The following is a 21,537-nucleotide window of genomic DNA, read 5'->3' as shown; positions in this document are numbered from 1 at the left end:
GAAGCCTGATGATGGCAGATGAGATTCTGCCAAAACGTTGCTACAACTTTAAAAGCACAACTACTATGACGTGGGAAAATACCTGAGCAAAGCTGAATGCCATACATGTAAGTACCCACGAAAACTTAAGAAAACAAATATCAAACCTCTACTGGGAGGAAATAAACAGCCAGATCAAAACCTACGAGAAACTGGAAATTAAAAGAGCAGGAATACTATGTGATCTCCAATTCCTACGCAGCTGCAGAGACAACAATACTACACCAACCTGCTTCAAATTAACATTTCATCAAAGCACAGCAGCCACTAAACGTATCCTGAAAAGAACTGAAATGGCTCTACTAAGGAACGAGCTCCACAGTAAGAGATTCCAATTAGATCAGTTAAACAAAGATTTGCTAGCACTACACCTGGAATTGAGCAGCAAAATCCACCCTCTACTTTGGGACAAGATAAAACAACTTACAACTTGGAGAGCTGAATCTGAAACCACTTACAAACAGGAAAGACTCTTGAAAAAATTAAAGAAATTAGAACATGACAAGAAAACCCCCAACAACTCACAACAACACCTGAAACAATTAGTGTACAACGTTTCCAACAGAGAACTCACCAAAACAGAAACAGATGTCCTAACCAAAGGATTCAATTATGCTATAGCACCCCAAAAAATCCCACAGAATCCATCATATGTGCAGTAGAATCCAGCCTAACTAAATTAAATACAGATGAAGCTGATAAAATAAGACACCAAGTTACCAACATCCTATGCACAAGCAAACCACCCAAAAGCAACTTGCAGAAAAATGAAATTAAAGCGCTACAAACCCTGAAAAGAGATAGCAGCATAATCATCCTCCCAGCAGACAAAGGGAATGCCACTGTAGTAATGGACAGAAATGACTATGAAACAAAATTGACAGACCTACTCCAAGACTCCACATACAAACCCATAAACACAGACCCAACCACATATCTGAAAAAAAAAATTAACCAAGAAGAAAATTATAACCAGCCACATAAGCAAAGAGATCCGACACACGATCATACCCAGAGAAAAATCTTCCAGATGCCCCAAACTATACGGCCTCCCAAAAATACACAAAGAAGGCATACCTCTCAGACCCATAGTCAGCTCCAGAGGAGCACCACTACAAAACCTAGCTAAACACTTAGCAAAACAGCTACAGCCCCATGCTGAAGCAGCAGCTTCACATGTACAAAAGTCATACCACTTCTTGGAAATGATCGAAGATCTACACGTGGAGCAAGAAGATCTGCTTGTAAGTTTTGACGTGGTCTCACTATTCACTCAAGTCCCGATAAAAGAGACCCTTGAAATCATCAAAAATAAATACCAACCAGCTAAACACCTCATGGAACTAACAGAACACTGCTTAACCAACACATATTTCATATACAAAGGACAAAGATACAAACAAATTGAAGGAGCCCCTATGGGATCACCACTGTCACCCGTCATTGCAAACCTGTTCATGGAAGAATTAGAATCCAGAGCCCTGGCCAATGCCATCCTCAAACCCAAACTATGGTTAAGATACATCGATGACACATTCGTGATTTGGCCCCATGGAAAAGAAAACCTAAACAATTTCCTAACACACCTAAACAGCACGCACCCCAAAATCAAGTTCACCATGGAAAGCGAAACAAACAACTACCATTCCTAGATGTACTAATCTACAAAAAAACAGATGGCACACTAGGACACACCATATACCAGAAGAAAACACACCAACCGCTACCTCAATGCCCAATCCCACCACCACCCAGCACAGATAAACTCCGTGGCTAAAACACTAATTACTAGAACCAAACGCCTGGCAGACAAGACACACATTAAGACTGAACTATGCACCCTGACTAAAGTACTGACAGCCAACAGCTTCCACAAAAGCAAAATCACCAGCTTGATCCACAAAAACACACTGAGACATAATAGAGACCCAGAAGATGAACAGACCTATGGAACAGTTGTCCTGCCCTACATAAGAGGTACTACAGACAAAATTAGTAAGGTACTACACAGACAGCACATCAAGACTGCCTTCAAAACAGACAGAAAAATAGCAGCCATCCTCAGAAACCCCAAAGATAAAATTGACCTGGAAAACCAAGGCATATACGAAGTCCACTGTGCATCATGCCCGGCCACATACATTGGACAGACCAGTAGAAGAATAAGCACCCGACTGGATTAACACAAAAATGCAGTCAAAAATCTGGAACACACTTCCTCACTAGTCCAACACATGGAAGCCACAGGTCATAGCATCAACTTCAATGGCACCAAAACCCTAGCCACTATAGAAAACCCTAGCCACAGAATCATCAGAGAAGCCATAGAGATTGAAAAAAGACCAGAAAGCATGAATAGAACAGATGATTCCACCAGGCTGTCAATCATTTGGAAGCCTGCACTCACAAACAAAAAAATCTCCACACCACAAGCCAGGCAAACACCTGGGCACAAACAGATCCCCCCTGATACCTCCAGCTCAAACACACCCCAACCAGACACCCAGATGAAACCTAGCTTCCTAACTAATGATAGCCATCCATTTACCCGGAGCCAAGCTGCACTAAAGGCCTCCAATAAAGTAACACAATGCTGCCAGCCAATCAAGAGCCAAAAAGAGCCAAAAAACAGACAGAAGATATTGGAAACACCAATCAAGCAGAACACAGCAAACTCCAAGACCAATAAACACAGACCAAGACTCCCAACCAATCAGGATGAAGAAAAACCATTCTGGCACAGCAATAGGCTGCCCCAAATTTAAATCTGAAACCACTGTAAAAGTCTGACTCACAGATGAACACTATACAGAATCCTGATGATGGCAGATGAGATTCTGCTGAAACGTTGCTACAACTTTAAAAGCACCACTACTATGATGTGGGAAAATACCCGAGCAAAGCTGAATGCCATATATATATTGGCTAAAAGTTATTTGAGTAAAAATGAGATGTTAGAGGGAAGGGAATATATAGAAAATAAAATATATGCAACAGTGGCAACAGTGGACTGACTCTCTGTGACCAGCAGCTTGTCCATATTCGTGGAGAAGAAAATGCTGCAAACTGCTGGGAGAACCTCAGGAAGATATATGTTCGGGACAGTGTAGGAGCACATATAAATCTTACACGGAAGCTGTTTCGAACACATCTTCAGAGGAATGGAGATATGTTAGCTCATTTAAACTGTATGAAGAGCATTTTTCAAGAATTACAAGAAAAAGAGCTTATCTTTAATGAGCTGCAACAAGTATACATTATATTATCTTCACTAGATGAAAGCTATGATGACTATGTGACTTCGTTGGAAGTATTGCCTAAAGATAGCCTCTCATTAACCGAGATTACAGGCAGGCTACTAGAAGAAGCCAGAAGAAGGTGTGAACGTGACCAGCTGAGAGAAGATAAACCTAATAAAGAAGAGAAATTATCTTCAAAGCTTGATAGAAACCAGCTTAGTAAAGTAAAGCACCCGGAAGAAGAGAATTTATCTTCGACAGCATACACAATTAAAAAGTGTTTTAATTGTGGAGGAAGAGGACATTTAGCAAGATTTTGCAAAAAGGGAAAAAGCCAGAATGTAAAAAGCCCAAGAAAGCTTTTGAACTAGCCATGTTTAGCAACTGTGATGTGAAGAATGATTTATGGGTGGTGGACAGTGGTGCATCCCACTGCATCACGAGAGATAAGACAAAATTTGTAAAAATGTCTACAAGCTCTCAACATATATCACTTGCTAATGGCTGGAACCTGAAAGCGAAAGGAGAAGGTACTGCACATTGTTCGTGCATAAATCAGGATATAAAAATGTTGTATGTACCGCAACTAAAGTTCAACTTGCTTTCTGTAAGGGTATTAGTCAAACTAGGTTATGTAATTACATTTAAAAATAATAATTGCATAATTGAGAAGGATAAAAAGGGTAACTGCAGCTTTAAATGGAACGTTATACGTCTTAGATGATAGTAAGAAAGGGAGGCACAGACTGTATTTAACAATATAAAGCCTCATAATGAATGTATCCATTTATTGCATAGGCGTTTGGGGCATGTAAATTTTAAGATGCTAAAACGTACATTAGAGTTATCTGATGGAATAAGGTTAAAACCTTGTGATAAATATTTGCGTTGTAATGTTTGCTGTGAAGATAAGAGCAAAGTATTGCCTGCAAATAGGCTAAATGGTTTCAAAACCAAAGAACCTTTAGAAGTTATATTTGCAGACATCATAGGTCCAAAGAAACCCAGTATGGGGGGTGCTCGATATATACTGAGCATTATGGACCACCATTCTAGATATGGGTTTTGCTACTTAATGAAGAGCAAAACTGAAACATATCAACGTTTTTTCAACTGGCTTAAATTTGCAGAAAGAAAGACTAAACGGCAACTGATAACCCTGGTGACAGATAATGGTACGGAATTTGTTAACAACAAATTCCAGAACAGACTAAAGGTAGCTGGAATACAGCACAAGAAGTCTGCACCATACAGGCCAGAACACAACGCATTCATAGAGAGAAGAGGCCAAACACTACAGGCAATGGTTAGAACAATGTTAACTGATTCTGGATTACCTGATTCTTTGTGGGGGGAGGCAACAATGTGTGCTAATAACATATTGAACAACATTGTTAACACAACGACAGGTGAAATACCATTCACCAAGTGGCATGGCAGGAAACCTGACCTAAGTTACCTGCACACATTTGGTGCACCAGCATGGGTGCATATCCCTACACAACTCAGGCATAAAGGGCAACACAGAGCTAAACGATTTTTCTTCGTTGGTTACCAGGCAAACCATAGGGCATATAGATTTTGGGAGAAAGGCACATCTAAGGTGTTATGTAGTGCTAGTGCCCAATTTCTAGAGCACGTAGGATGGGAGAAGTTAGAACAGGATACCAATAAAGAAGTAATTATTGAATCCTATAGAAATCCCATTAGTTATCCCTGTAACTTTAAGAATAAAGTAAAGAGAGAAATACAGGAAGAAATAGAGCCCATAAAGGAAGAAATAGATCCAATAGCTGAGCAGGATGAGGAAGATGAACAAGTAGTAGTTCAAAAAAGTCCTCCTGCAAGCCCTGTAATTCCCAGAAGAACTACACGAATATCTAGACCGCCTGATAGGTACCAGGCTAACACAGTGTGCCAGATTAATAAAGTTCCATGTACTGTAGATGAAATAAAAATGTATCCTACTAAGGATAAGGAAAGTTGGTATGCAGCAATGAATAAGGAACTGAACTCATTAAGGAATATGAAAGTATATGAGAATGCGAGATTACCTGTAGATATGAAGTCCATTGGCTGCAAATGGATCTTTAAGGTAAAATCTGATAAAGATGGAAATATAATCCATAAGGCACGATTAGTAGCCCAAGGTTTTAGACAGAATGCCAATGACTATGATGAGGTGTTTGCACCTAGTCTTAAGGCAGCAACCTTGAGGGCAGCTTTAGTGTGGGCAGCTAGCAAAAAATATATAATTAACCACCTAGATGTGGAAACTGCTTACTTGCACGCCCCATTAAGACACACTATATATATGAAAAAACCTGTTGGAATTAAAAGTGAAATAATAGATAATAATGATTGTTGGTTGTTAAAAAAAAGCCTCTATGGTCTTAAACAATCAGGCTATGAATAGAACCAGTATATTGTAAAGGAACTAAACAATATAGGATTCAGAGCTGGGTTAGCCGATCCATGTCTATTTAAGAGGGAGACAAATGGGAAAATATCATTATTATTGTTGTTCACTGATGATATTGCATTGATTACTGAAACTAATGATGAAGCCAATAAAATAATAGCATCATTAGGAAAGAAAATAAAGATCAAGCAATTAGGGGAGATAAAAAATATCTCGGTTTAAATATACAGAAAACACAGAAGGGCTTTAAGATATCTCAGGAAGATAAGATATGTAAATTGCTAATAGATTATAAAATGGAGCTTTGTAAGCCGGCCAAGACTCCAATGAGTCAGGAGTTTAGCAACACTGATGCACAAAGCCCGGGGTTTGATAAGGTAATTTATCAATCATTAATAGGTAGTTTGTCTTATATTAGCAATTGGTCTAGACCAGACATTTCGTACAGTGTGAATCAGTTAGCTCGTTTCAATTCTGCACCGAATGAAAGACACTGGATTGCAGCTAAGAGAATATTAAGATATCTTAAAAAGACAATGAATTATTCATTGTATCTAGAGCCAAAAGGTGATCTAATTCTGAGTGCTTATGCTGATGCTAGTTTTGCATCAGAAAGAGACACAAGAAAATCGACTTCAGGAACAGCCATAATGCTGGGTAAGACATTAATAGGTTGGAAGTCACTAAGACAACAGCATATAAGTTTGTCAACTATGGAGGCAGAATTCTCCTGTTTATCGCTATTATGTACAGAATTGATTATGTATAAGCAAATGATGAATGATATAGGCATAACTGTGAATTATCCTATAATTATACATGAAGATAATCAGGCAGCAATTCAAAAGGCCACAAATATTGCAGTCAAAACTAGGAGCAAGCATACAGATTTAAGGTACCTAAACGTTAGACAATCTGTAAGAAGTAAAATGATACAGCTGGAGTACTGCATGTCGGAGGACAATGTAGCTGATAATTTTACAAAAGCCCAAGGTGCCAGGAAGCACCAGGAGAGTTGTGAAAACTATGGGATTAGATTGTAAAGGTATTATATATTTATATCACCCAAAAGGGGAGAATGTTGGGTATAACATTGTTACCTAACAAGGTTTGGGTGGATAAATATATAAACTAAGGTATCATAGTTTAAGTGTTTGTAACTTTAAGCACCACACTGCATGTAATTAGCCAATTAAGGGTGCGGTTAGAAACTGCAATAAGAGGAAGTAGGAGAAAGCTGGAAAGTTTACTGCTTACTTGCTGTTTACCGTTTGCTGTTTATTGCTGTTTACTGCTGGATACAACTGTTTATTACTGTTTTACTGCGACTGTCTACTGTTTGATCGTCCTACTGAATATCCAGCGTTATCCTCTGGAGAAAGGCATCGGAGGAGGAGAAGATATCTTTATCGGCTGATAAAGATATAGTAAGGACTATTACCTGGACTGAGTTAGTAAGTCTTACTGAATGGATATATTGTGAATGACATACGGACTGATTGACAATGCTTAAACTCTAACTGGATTAAAAACTATTTAAACTACAAACAGTGTTTGTGTTCAGTGTGTGTATACTCTAAAACCCTTCCTCTCTCATTTGGCTGCCTGGATTGACTGCTGCTGCATACTCTGCTAGGGGTTTATCCCCAAACACTAACAGAGATAATATAAATTAAGATGAAATTTTGAATTCTTAATGAATGGTATGAAACTGTCAACATGCTGAACACAAGAATTATTAGTATCTTTCATGAAATATTTTATTATCTACTTGTATAAGGTAATGAAGATGTATTGCTATTAGTTTGACAATATTGGCTAGAAGATAATAAGATGGAAAATGTATTTGTTTAAAAATGAGAAGTGTAAACATGTTGAAAATATGATCAAGGAAGATAGAGACATTTTTAATGAATTAAATATTCTGTTATATCTGTTATATTTGTATAAAGTAATGAGGATACAGTGCTGTAAATCTGACAATATTGGCTAAAAGAGAATAAGATGGAAAATGTATCTTGGGATAGCTATAAATTAAGGTGAAATTTTGAATGATAAATGAAATGATATGAATAGATTGAACTGTAAACATGTTGAATATATGACTGAGTGAAACAGGGTCGGAAGTCATTATTTTCACTGCCCTTGTGACTCTAAACGGTCACTAAGTGAATTATTGTTAAGTGGAGGACTCCCTGTATTGAGCAGGAGGGAGGGAGGGAGACCTGGGTGGATTCCCCTGCCCCCCAAAGAAGAAAATCATAGATTTGGGTGGATTTCCTGGGGGGATCAAAGGGATCCCAGATCCCGGACAGGAGGAGAGTTCAGATCCTGGGGAGAAGAGGGAGATTCCGGAGCTCTGAGCGGGCAGAAGGAAGAAGAAGGAGGCGGAACCATCACCCGGGAGGAGAATCCCCAGTGGATGCCAGGAAAGGATAGGGCCTCCCCCTCCCAGGGAAAAAGAGACCCTCCCCCCCAGGACTCACTTCTCCGGCCAATCGCTCGCTCCTCCCTCTTGGGCGCCTTGTAGCTGTTCACCTCGTAGTTGTGTCGGCAGAAGAAATCCACAGCGGCCTTCTGGTACTGCATGATCTGCTCATTGCTGTTCCATATGTCCGCATCCGCCTTCCCAAACGCCGTGACGGCCACGAACTTCCCAAAGTCACTGTCGAAGCGGACGAACTCCTGCCGGTCGTACATCTCCTTGAACAGGTACTGCACCCGCTGCGTCCCGTTGAGGAAGAGGCACTCGGACTTCCACTGGACCAGGAAATGGGCTGCGATGAGGAGGAGAAGGGCGTCAGGAGGGACTCCAGGGCCCATTGCTCCCAGCCTCTAGTAGAGGAGGAGGAGGAGGATCCCACGCAGGAAAAGGGGACGGTGGGGAGGATCTTCCTCTGGGAGACTGATGGGAGATGCCCCTGGAGGAGGGAGGGGGACTCTGTCAGCCCCGGAGAGGAGGATGTACTGTGGGGGCGCTGAGGGGGCAGAGTGAAGAATCCTGGTAAGTCTCCACAGGGAACACCGGGATCTCCAGGGGGAGGAACGGTGGGGGGAGGGCTGGAGGGAAGGTAATATCCACACCTCCTGCTCTCTCTTCCTTTGGGGGGACGGGGAATGAGGGGAGGGTGTTAGGTATAACATTGATACCAAATATGGTTTGGGTGAATAAATATATAAAACTTAGATATCATGGTTTAAGTGCTTATCACTTTAAGCACAATGCTGCAGGCAATTAACCAATTAAGGGTGCGGTTAGAAGTTACAATATAAGGAAGCATTAGAAGCTGGAAAGCTTACTGTGACTAACTGTGAATACTGTTTGTACTGTGCCTGTGACCGAGATGATCCTGTCTGCTACTGTTTGCTGATTTACTGCGGAATTCAACTGTTCTACTGTTTGAGCGTCTTGCTGAATATCTAGCGTTTGTTCCTCTGGAGAGAGGCACGGAGGAGGAGAAGATATCTTTATCGGCTGATAAAGATATTGTAAGGACTCTTAACTTGGACTGTAATAGTGAGTCTTACTGGATGGAAATATAGTGAATGAAAAATGGACTGAATGACAATGCTTTAAACTCTAAATGGATTAAAAACTATTTAAACTACAAACAGTGTTTGTATTCAGTGTGTGTATACTCTGGGGCCCTTCCGCTCTCCTTTGGCTGCCTGGCTTGACTACTGCTGCAATACTCTGCTAGGGGTTTATCCCCAAACACTAACATTGGTTATGGGCCCAGCAGCATAGTCTAACTAACCAGGATATAGCAGAGAGAGTTGGTGTGAGTTGCACATTACTGTAAAAACAAACTGTTTTAATTAGTTTAAAATAGTCAAAATATCTGAAGAGTAATGGCACAAGTAAATTTGTCACAACTGTCCATGATATCCAGGCTGGATGGAACAAACTATGTTTCATGGTCAATGAAATGTAGTTTACTTCTACGCAGAGAAGGTTTGTGGGACATTATAGCAAACCCACCAGATGTGAGTAGCTGGGATCCTGCTGCTGCTGCTGATAACGAAAAGTTACAAGACTTTAAACTGAAGAATGAGCAGGCTTTATGCATAATAGGACTGATTCTCTGTGATCAGCAGCTTGTCCATATTCGTGGAGAAGAAAATGCTGCAAACTGCTGGGAGAACCTCAGGAAGATTTATGTTCGGGACAGTGTAGGAGCACATATAAATCTTACACGGAAGCTTTTTCTAACGCATCTTCAGAGGAATGGAGATATGTTAGTTCATTTAAACTGTATGAAGAGCATTTTTCAAGAATTGCATGAAAAAGAGCTTATATTTAATGAACTGCAACAAGTCTACATCATATTATCTTCATTAGATCAAAGCTATGATGACTATGTGACTTCGTTAGAAGTATTGCCAAAAGAAAGCCTCTCATTAACCGAGATTACAGGCAGGCTACTAGAAGAAGCCAGAAGAAGGCGTGAGCGTGACGAGCTGAGAGAAGATAAGAAAGAAGAGAAATTATCTTCAAAGCTTGAAAGAAACCAGCTTAGCAAAGTACAGCACATAGAAGAAAAGAATTTATCTTCAACAGCATACACAATTAAAAAAATGTTTTAATTGTGGAGGAAGAGGACATTTGGCAAGTTTCTGCAAAAAGAGAAAAAGCCAGAATGTAAAAAAGCCAAAGAAAGCATTTGAACTAGCCATGTTTAGCAACTCTGATGTGAAGAATGATCTATGGGTGGTTGACAGTGGCGCATCCCACTGCATCACAAGAGATAAGACAAAATTTATAAAAATGTCTACAAGCTCTCAACATATATCTCTTGCTAACGGCTGGAATCTGAAAGCGAAAGGTGAAGGTCTTGCACATTGTCCGTGCATAAACCAGGATATAAAAATGTTGTATGTACCGCAACTAAAGTTTAATTTGCTTTCAGTAAGGGTATTAGATAAATTAGGTTATGTAATTACTTTTAAGGATAATAATTGCATAATTGAAAAAGATAACAAAAGGGTAACTGCAGCTTTAAATGGAACATTATATGTCTTAGATAATAGTAAGAAAGGAGAGGCACAGACTGTATTTAATAATATAAAGCCTCATAATGAATGTATCCATTTATTGCATAGGCGTTTGGGGCATGTAAATTTTAAAATGCTAAAACGTACAGTTGAGTTATCTGAAGGAATAAGGTTAAAACCTTGTGATAAATATTTGCGTTGTAATGTTTGCTGTGAAGATAAGAGCAAAGTATTGCCTGCAAATAGGCTAAATGGTTTCAAAACCAAAGAACCTTTAACCTTTAGAAGTAGTATTTGCAGACATCATAGGTCCAAAGAAACCCAGTATGGGGGGTGCTAGATATATACTGAGCATTATGGACCATTATTCTAGATATGGGTTTTGCTATTTAATGAAAAGCAAAACTGAAACATATCAACATTTTTTCAATTGGCTTAAGTTTGCTGAAAGAAAGACTAAAAGGCAACTGATAACCCTGGTAACAGATAATGGCACGGAATTTGTTAATAACAAATTCCAGAACAGACTTAAGGTAGCTGGAATAGAGCATAAGAAGTCTGCTCCATACAGGCCAGAACATAACGCTTTTATTGAAAGAAGAGGCCAAACACTACAGGCAATGGTTAGAACAATGTTAAATGATTCTGGGTTACCTGATTCTTTGTGGGGGGAGGCTATAATGTGTGCTAATAACATATTGAACAACGTTGTTAACACAACAACAGGTGAAATACCATTCACCAGGTGGCATGGCAGGAAACCTGACCTAAGTTACCTGCACACATTTGGTGCACCAGCATGGGTGCATATTCCTGCACAACTCAGAAAAAAAGGGCAACATAGAGCTAAAAGATTTTTCCTCGTTGGTTATCAGGCAAACCATAGGGCATATAGATTTTGGGAGAAAGGCACATCTAAAGTGTTATGTAGTGCTAGTGCCCAATTTCTAGAACATGAAGGATGGGAGAAATTAGAACAGGATGCCAATAAAGATGTAATTATTGAATCCTATAGAAATCCCATTAGTTATCCCTGTAACTTTAAAAATAAAGTAAAGAGACAAATACAGGATGAAATAATGCCCATAAAGGAAGAAACAGATTCAATAGCTGAACAGGATGAGGAAGATGAACAGGTAGTAGTTCAACAAAGTCCTCCTGTAAGCCCTGTAATTCCCAGAAGAACTACACGTGTATCTAGACCGCCTGATAGGTACCAGGCTAACACAGTGTGCCAGATTAATCAAGTTCCTAATTCTGTAGAAGAAATAAAAAGTATCCTACTAAGGAAAAAGAAAGTTGGTATGCAGCAATGAATAAGGAACTGAATTCATTAAGACATATGAAAGTGTATGAGAATGCCAAATTACCTGAAGGTAAGAAGTCCATTGGCTGCAAATGGATATTTAAGGTAAAAACAGATAAAGATGGTAATTTAATCCATAAGGCAAGGTTAGTAGCCCAAGGTTTTAGGCAGAATGCCAATGACTACGATGAGGTGTTTGCACCTAGTCTTAAGGCAGCAACCTTGAGGGCAGCTTTAGTGTGGGCAGCTAGTAAAAACTATATAGTTAACCATCTAGATGTGGAAACTGCTTACTTGCACGCCCCATTAAAACATACTATTTATATGAAAAAACCTGTTGGTATTAAAAGTGAAAATAAGGATAATAATGATTGTTGGTTGTTAAAGAAAAGCCTCTATGGTCTTAAACAATCAGGCTATGAATGGAACCAGTATATTGTAAAGGAACTTAACAATATAGGATTTAAAGCTGGTTTAGCCAATCCATGTCTGTTTAAGAGGGAGACAAATGGGAAAGTATCATTATTATTGTTGTTCACAGATGATATTGCATTGATAACTGAAACTAATGATGAGGCAAATAAAATAATAGCATCATTAGGAAAGAGAATAAAGATCAAGCAATTAGGGGAGATAAAGAAATATCTCGGTTTAAATATAAAGAAAACACAGAAAGGTTTTAAGATATCTCAGGAAGATAAGATAAGCAAATTGCTAAAAGATTACAAGATGGAGCTTTGTAAGCCGGCTAAGACTCCAATGAGTCAGGAGTTTAGCAACACTGATGAACAAAGCCTGGAGTTTGATAAGGTGATTTATCAATCTTTAATAGGTAGTTTGACTTATATAAGTAATTGGTCTAGACCAGATATTTCGTACTGTGTGAATCAGTTGGCTAGATTCAATTCTGCACCGTGTGAAAGACACTGGAATGCAGCTAAGAGGATATTAAGATATCTTAAAAAGACAATGAATTATTCATTGTATTTAGAGCCAAAAGGTGATTTAATTCTGAGTGCTTATGCAGATGCTAGTTTTGCATCAGAAAGAGACACAAGAAAGTCGACTTCAGGAACAGCCATAATGCTGGGTAAGACATTAATAGGCTGGAAGTCAATAAGACAACAGCATATAAGTTTGTCTACTATGGAGGCAGAATTCTCCTGTTTATCTCTGTTATGTACAGAATTAATAATGTATAAACAAATGTTAATTGATATAGGTATAACTGTGGATTATCCTATCATTATACATGAAGATAATCAGGCAGCAATTCAAATGGCCACAAATATTGCAGTAAAAACAAGGAGCAAACATACAGATCTAAGATACCTAAACGTGAGACAATCTGTAAGAAATAAGATGATTCAGCTAGAGTACTGTATGTCGGAGGACAATTTAGCTGATAATTTTACTAAAGCCCAAGGTGCCAGTAAGCACCAGGAGAGTTGTGAAAACTATGGGGTTAGATTGTAAAGGTATTATATATTTATATCACCCAAAAGGGGAGTATGTTAGGTATAACATTGATACCAAATATGGTTTGGGTGAATAAATATATAAAACTTAGATATCATGGTTTAAGTGCTTATCACTTTAAGCACAATGCTGCAGGCAATTAACCAATTAAGGGTGCGGTTAGAAGTTACAATATAAGGAAGCATTAGAAGCTGGAAAGCTTACTGTGACTAACTGTGAATACTGTTTGTACTGTGCCTGTGACCGAGATGATCCTGTCTGCTACTGTTTGCTGATTTACTGCGGAATTCAACTGTTCTACTGTTTGAGCGTCTTGCTGAATATCTAGTGTTTGTTCCTCTGGAGAGAGGCACCGGAGGAGGAGGAGATATCTTTATCGGCTGATAAAGATATTGTAAGGACTCTTAACTTGGACTGTAATAGTGAGTCTTACTGGATGGAAATATAGTGAATGAAAAATGGACTGAATGACAATGCTTTAAACTCTAAATGGATTAAAAACTATTTAAACTACAAACACTGTTTGTATTCAGTGTGTGTATACTCTGGGGCCCTTCCGCTCTCCTTTGGCTGCCTGGCTTGACTACTGCTGCAATACTCTGCTAGGGGTTTATCCCCAAACACTAACAGAGGGGGCACCAGGAGGACATCTAGATTCCCACTTCTGAGGTCTCACAGCCCTTCACCCCCCCCTCTTCCCTGGATCCCCCCCCCCAAATTTTCTTCTTCCCCAAATCTTCAGCCCATTTCCCTCCCTTTGGGTGACTGTCGGGGATCCCCACCTGTTTCCTTTCCCCCTCCCCAAAAAACCCCCTGCAGCCCCCCAAAAGCCTCTCAAAGGGAGGGTCTCCAGCCCCCCCTCATTAAAGGGGGAGCCACTTTCGGAGGAGCAACTCAGAGCCCCCCTCCCTCCGTTCCCCCTCCCCCTCCAGGTCCCGATAGAGCCAGTGGGGGATTATGGGGGTGGGGGGTTCTTGGTCCCCTCCCCAAATTCAGAGCCTCCCCCAGAAGGGACCGAAGCTCCCCTCTTGCCTGACCTCCAAAGCCTCAAATCTGAGATTCCGAAGAAAAAGCGAAGTTTCTGCAGAAACCAAAATTCTTTGTCTCTTTTTCCTTCTGGGGCTTCAGGGCTGAAAATGCCTGTTTCCCTCTTTCGCTTTCGCTTTTCCTTCCCTGCCTCTTTCCAGGCAGCCCCCTCCGACCCAGGCAATGGGGTGGGGGGGTAGGGGGGGCCGGCTGCGACCCCCACCTCGGCTACAACCGGGGGACAAGGGAGGGGTCCCTCTCCCTCCTCCTGGGGGGGCAATACGGGTAGGGAAGGGTTAGGAGACCACGCAGAGATCGAATGTTGGAGGCTCTGGAGACCCATCAGCTTCCTTCCCCCTCCGGGGGTCCTTCCCAGCCCCTCCTCCCCCGCCCAGCCCACTCCTTACCGGGGGTCTCCTTCCCCCCTTCGCTTCCGGGGATCCGGCCCAGCGCCCCCACCAGCAGCACCAGGGGAAGCCCAGCCAAAGCCATGGATGCCGCCCCACAAGCGCCCGCAAAGAGAGGCGAGAAGGACGCGGAGGCTCCCGGCTCCCCAAGGAGGAATCGGAGGGTCTGAACTGGGGAAGGCGGAGTTTTCCCCGCACTTCGGAACTGGGAGCGTCCGGAAAGAGCAGGAGGACCAATGAGAATCTTCCCTTCTTGAAGCGTCATCGGTCTCCGGGCAGAGTCTCCCTTGAATTCAGCCGATGCAGGAGACAGTTCGGCGCAGAGAGAGAAGCGGAGAAAGTGGGAGGGGGATCCTTGCAGTCTTGGGGGGCTGCATTAATCTCGGGGGTCTTTCCTGCCAGCTCCATGCAGGAGGGGCTGGGGGGGCGGAGGGCTTCGGTGGGGGGAGGGCCGACGGGGAGAGGGAAGTTCAAACAGACCTTTGAGATCTTCTAGTCTGACCCCCTGGCCGAGGCAGGAGCCCTTATCCCACTCCGGACAAACGGCCGTCCAGCCTCTTCTGGAAATCCCTCCTGATCCCTTCCAGGTCGGATCCCCCTGGGAGGCTTCGGACGATCCCATTTCCCCTCCCAGGGGGATCCACCTTCTCCGGCCTTCTGTCAGCTGAGGGGCGATCCCTGGAGACGCTGCCCCACTCCGGGATCTGCTTCTGGGATCCCAAGTGAGCGAGGGAGAAGATCCCCAGGGCAGGAGGGGGACTCCGGTCGCTCTTCCCCCCCAAGAAGGGTCGCAAGTGGAGTTTCCCCCCACCCAGAGCCCAGCCAAGACCCCCGATCCCCGCTTCTCTTCCGGCCCAAGCCCAGAATTCAGGCAGGTTCCCCGTCTGAGCAGCGGCTCTTCCTCGGTCCCGCTCCCAATTCTCAGCCGGAGGACAAAGGACCCTCCCCGCAGTTCCCCCCTGAAATCTCTCTCTCTCTCTCTCTCACACACACACACAGGTTCTTCCTCCAACCACCCATCAGCCGCAGAGACGCTTCGGTTCCGCTTCCCCAGCCTGAAGCTTTGGGCTCCTCCGAAGCGGAACCGAGGAACTGGCCAGGATCCAGCAGGCAACAAACCTCGATTCTTCAGGGATTGTCCTCCTCCGCCCCATGGCTGAGCCTCCAGGTGGGGGAATAGAAGAAGAATAGAATAGAGAATAGGAGAGAAGCTCAATAAACCTCACAAACATTTTATGTGATGAAAGATCCAGATTCTCCATTCCTGCCAGGGAACTCGAAGCTTTGAGTGCGAGGATCGTGGGAGGAAGGAGATTTTATTCACGGGGAGAGAAATCAGCCCTGGGACTCCGTCCTAAGAATCCACCCTCTGAGGTGAACTTCCTTCTTCTGGAGGGGAAATATTTTGCCCAAAGGAGAAGAAAAAATCCATTTCCACAGATATTTGTAAGAGGATCTGAGCTGATTTTCTTCCTGGTAAAAGATTTCAGTATTATTTAAGAAGGGAGGATGGATGGATGGAGAGTATATTAAACCAAGGAATAAATTTATAATTTATAAAATAACCTGGAATTTTAATAGAAATTCTGGGGACTTCAGTAATCCCATATCCCCCACTAAAGGATTACAGCCTTTTAACCATTTCAGTCTGGAAATCTCTCTCCCCCAATCATCCCAAAAAGCAGAGATTCTCTTTCTTGTGCTCATCTTTCACTACATCCATAGAAAACATTTTTTTTTTCAGTCTTTGGGGGAGATTCGGGTTCCGGTGAGTTAAGCAAAGGCGGGTTAAACAGATCCTGAATCCCGGATTCTGTGTGAAAAGCTTTGGGGGTCCAGAGGAGGCCTGGATCCTTTCCAGGGATGGGGGGCTGGAGGGGTCAAACTCCCCCCTGGCCCAGCACCGGCCTCAGCAGGCCAGAGCCGGGTCCCCCCTGCAGATGAAGGAGGTGGCAGAGTCCACATCTGCCCCCCAGTTGTGTATCTGGACACAACCGGTCGGTCGCACAAAGTCAGCCCAGATCCAGGCAGCCTCTGTGGGGCGTCCAGCTCTTGCATGACCCAGGCAGAACCTCCAGGCCCCTTTCATGCTAACCTTCCCCCAAATATTGTGATTTTCTCTGAGTTCTCTCTGCCACTCCAATCCCTTCACACACACACACACACACACAGAGCTTCTTCCTCCAACCCCCATCAGCTGCAGAGGCGCTTCGGTTCCGCTTCCCCAGCCTGAAGCTTTGGGCTCCTCTGAAGCGGAACTGAGGAACTGGCCAGGATCCAGCAGGAAACAAACCTGGATTCTTCACCAGGGCAGCTCAGGGACTGTCCTCCTCGGCCCCATGGCTGAGTCTCCAGGTGGGGCAGCCCCTTGTTCCTCTGACCCACTGGAAGTGGCTGAAGGGGCCCTTTACGACTCCCGAGGAAACCTTGGAGAGCCCAGAAAACAAACTGTCACTCAAAAGACCCAAATTCTCCCTCTTCAGAACCGGTTTTTCATAGTAGTTTGTTAAAGCCATTTGTAACTTCCTCATTGAGGCCAGTAGAAAGTGCAGCTCCGAAGCCTTTGCTCATTGCGGGGCATGGACATTATGAGGTTAAGAAAATCTTGGGACTCTTAGGATTTTCAGAGGGAAGTTACAATATCTAATTTATTGGAAAGGCTATCCTGTTTCACAACAACTTGGGTAAATAGCTGGATAGTGTAGACTGGTGGAAAAATTCCATGAGAAATATCTACAAGCCCATAGCGGATCCTGCGGTGTCAGAGGAGGTTAAATCGCTGTATTATTGTGTTTCACTTACTTTCAATCTTTGTATTCTATGTCATTGCAGGGGTTTATTTTCAAATGAGGGGGGCAGCCTGTCAAGCCCAAAATTGACATATGCATAGCCATTTTATTTAGCCCTATCATATATTCCTTTTTTTCCTCTCCCTTTGCTGGTTATGCGGGGGAGGGGGTTCGGGCTTGCCACGTTCCTAAGGTGGGAGGAGTGGAGATAGTGAGGATTGTTTAGGCTAGGAAGTTCTCCTTCCTGTGGGAACGAAAGCTGACCCTGCTGAGGCCTTGAGGTGGAGATTGATGACACCGGTGATTTACTTCTATTGAGGAATGTGACTTTTGGGGCTTGTTTCTAATTTCCAATATTACGTGGTGTAATTCCGGGTTGTGTCAGATCCAGAATTACAATGGATGTTGCCAATTTGATGCTTTCCTAAATAAAAGAAATTGTTTTGGAAGAATGACTTTGCTCTTTTCTTTTTAAATGGATTTCATCACTTGGAAACCTGACAGAAGGATTATATTAGCTTTTCTGGCGGCGGCTGCACACACGTGACTTATGTTGAAGTCATCATCCATTCGGACTCCCAAGATCCCTCTCACTGTTTTTGAGCCAGATTTCCTTTAATCTGTTTTTCTTGCCCAGGTGTAAAATCTTATTTTTCTCCACATTAAGTTTCATTTTGTTGGATTCAACCTTGTCTCATTTGGATCAGAAAGGCAGAATATCCCCACACATACAAATCTATAGAGACATGGTGGGTCAGTGGTTAGAATGCTGTAGTACAGAGGCTGATTGTCCACAGCCAGGAGTTCAATCCTGACCGGCTCATGGTTGATTCACCCTTTCATCCTTCTGAGGTCGCTGACTTTGTAAACTGCTCAGAGAATGTGGTAAAGCATTGTGGAGTGGTATATAACTCTAAGTGGAATTGCTGTTGCTTTTTGGTTTCTCCTGAGCATGGATCCTTTTATGACAAGATGATCATTCTGAGCAAAGGTCTTTCCACACTCCATGCATTTATGTGGCTTCTCTCCTGCGTGGATCATCTTATGGGAAATAAGATTACTTCTTATTTAATTATATAATCAATAGGATTACGTCTCCATCAAAGGGGAAACTACCGGGGACCCTCCTGGCTCTGTGCTGAACCCAGGGGTGGGATTCAAATTTCTTAACAACTGGTTACGTGGGTGTGGCTTGGTGGTCATGTGACTGGGTGGGCGTGGCTTGGTGGTCACGTGACTGGCTGGGCGTTGCTTGGTGGTCATGTGACTGGGTGGGCATGGCCAACTCAACATCACTCACATCAAGGGGTGCTTCTCACCTGGTCTCTCGTGACCGTGGTGATGCTACAACCATTGTAAATGTGAAAAATGGTCATAAGTCACTTTTTTCAGTGCCATTGTAACTTTGAATGGTCACTAAATGAACTGTTGTAAGTCAAGGATTACCTGTACAAAAATATAAAAAGCTTCTTTGCTTGCAAAAAGCTGCCCTTAATACCAGTCATTAGATTAAAAATACCTGCAAGCCAGAGTTACAAGTCAGGCATGTTGCCAGAGCTCCTTGAGGAATTAAAATAGTTCAAATGCAGTGGTAACTATCAGCAGCCATCTCTTGCTCACAAAGTCAAACCCTTTAGCAGAGAGGCCATTTAAGCTCTCCAGAAAGAGCACTCCCAGGAGAAGCAATCCTTAGATCCATTTGCACCACTTAAAGACACTAGCTGGTCTCACTCACCCCACAAAATATCCCAAGGAAATCATCCAGATTTAAGGAAAGATCATGTGCCCCCCAGAAAGGCAGTAAAAAAATCAGTGCCAAGCTTGCATCCTGCCTCTTGTAAGTACACCCCAAAAGGACAGTGCCAGATATGCCCTCGCCCTTCTTGTCCTCTTCCTCCTCTCCTTTGTATTGGGTTGCCCCTCTAGCATAATCCTCCAGCTATTAAACTGGTTTTCTTTAAGGTTCTTGATGATTGTCTCCATTTTTCATTCCTTTTTTTAACTTCTTGGCTCCAGCATTTTTGTCACATATTCGGTATGCAAGTTAAATATGGTATAGTATCTAATGGTATCTAATTTTCCGTTCTGTTCCTTCAATAAGTAGCTGTGGTGATGTGGTAAACCCTGTTTTTAAAGGATATCTAGAATTTATTGTCGTCGAAAATGTTAAAAGCCTTAATATATCATTAAAGCAAAAATAGGTGTTTTTTTTTCAGAACTTTCTTGCCTTTCTCATTATCTGCCCTCTTCTGAATCTTCCACTGTTACCTTTTCATAACAGATCATTGTATAATGAAGATGAATGACAGGAGTGATGAAACTCTGCTTACTTTACAGGAAGGGCCTGTTGATTAGGACATCATTTTGGAGATTCATCATCTTCCTAAAGGCATACTTGATATCTGGCATTGTTTTTGGCACAAAATTCCTTCATTCCAGTTTTCAAAAGATTGCTTAAGCTCATTTGCATTCTATTTAGATGCTTTTATTGTTCCACCTTTTAACATTTTAAATGATTTAATATTAATTCATTATTTATCTATGCTAGCAGTGTAAAGGTGGAACAGTGGAGTATAAATATTCAATACCACAAAACTTATTTCCAAACAATGAACGTTATAAAACACTACTGATGATGTGCTACTGTAAATTATCACACACTCTGATTGGCTTCTATGATTTACCACTTCTACATAAAAATAATAGTTTTTAAAATTTGTTTTGGCATTTTATGCCTTCATTTTTTGATCATTACTTTCTGTTAATGCCTCTGATAATTTCCAAACCACACCTTGCATTCTTTAAATAATAAGAAAAAAATAGCCATTTTCTGAAATATATCTGAAGTGTTGCCTCTCTTCCTTTTTTAAAAAGTAATGTTGAAAAATACTAATAAGATCTAAGTGACTTTGTCAGAGAAAAACACAAGCAAAATATCACCACGAATTATCAATGCCTCAGTATTGGATTATTAGTTCCTAGGATAACAAATCATCCCTCTACCTAGACTAATTCTGCTGACTTCAGTCCCATCGATTCAATTTTGGCTGATGCAATAATCAAAGACTACAATGCAAACAAGTAAATAAAGGAGGACGAGAATAAAAAAGCTTGCAATTTTATGATGCTGAACTAATATAGCAAACATATTTCTTAAGTTTGGATTTAGACAACTTTTTAATGAGGAAAATAGTTATATTTGATTTCTACAGTGCTGTGTTGCTTATTTTTCTAAAACCTCTTTGGTGCATTTATGTCCCTAGCAGGACTGAAGAGCAACTGTAGGTAATTGTGTCTTGTTTGATACCTTGTATTTCATTGAAGAACTCCGGAGACCACAAGGGATGATTTATCCTGCTATTGTTGTCTACGGAGTTTGCAAAATAAACTCGAGAAAAAGAATGGCCAGATATCACACAGGGGGCTCCCATTGCCGGGAAGGCAAGCACGGAGGCAGCGCATCCTGGAACTGCACCAGCGGTGGGGAGTTGGCTTTGGTGGCAGCAGCAAAAGTCAAAAGGGAAGCAGGGGGGAGGGGGGAGGGGGACCCTGGCTGAGTCTCCAAATGGGGCAGCCACAAGGTCCTCTGGCCCACCGGAAGTGGCTGAAGGTTTCCGACAACCTGATGATAGTTCTTTAGTCTTTTCTTCATCGGTTAAAGCCGATTGAAGAAATTAGTCCTTCATTTAGTGACCATTTAAAGTTACAATGGCCATGAAAAAAGTGACCCTTTGCCTAACATTCCTTCTTTTTAAGATATTTTTTATTGAAGACCTCGGAGGTCTTCTAGTCCAACCCCCTGCCTAGACAGGAAACCCTACACCACTTCAGACGA

The 21,537-nt window shown here is 42.1% G+C and overlaps 1 protein-coding gene across 1 annotated transcript in view; it reads right to left on the bottom strand.

Moving 5' to 3' along the window:
* LOC113429307 (rano class II histocompatibility antigen, A beta chain-like) overlaps positions 1-15,056 on the bottom strand; it is a 71,759-nt gene extending 56,703 nt beyond the window's left edge. Inside the window, exon 1 of the mRNA XM_087953543.1 lies at positions 14,914-15,056. The gene's annotated coding sequence lies outside the window, so the exon portion shown is untranslated. The remainder of the gene's footprint in view (positions 1-14,913) is intronic.
* Positions 15,057-21,537: the final 6,481 nt, after the last annotated feature.

The sequence above is a fragment of the Notechis scutatus genome, chromosome 2, assembly GCF_049901735.1.
Source record: "Notechis scutatus isolate UNSWTSFEM ecotype Mainland chromosome 2, rNotScu1.2, whole genome shotgun sequence".
Taxonomy (NCBI): Eukaryota; Metazoa; Chordata; class Lepidosauria; order Squamata; family Elapidae; genus Notechis; species Notechis scutatus.
This window is presented reverse-complemented; position numbering and strand designations above follow the sequence as displayed.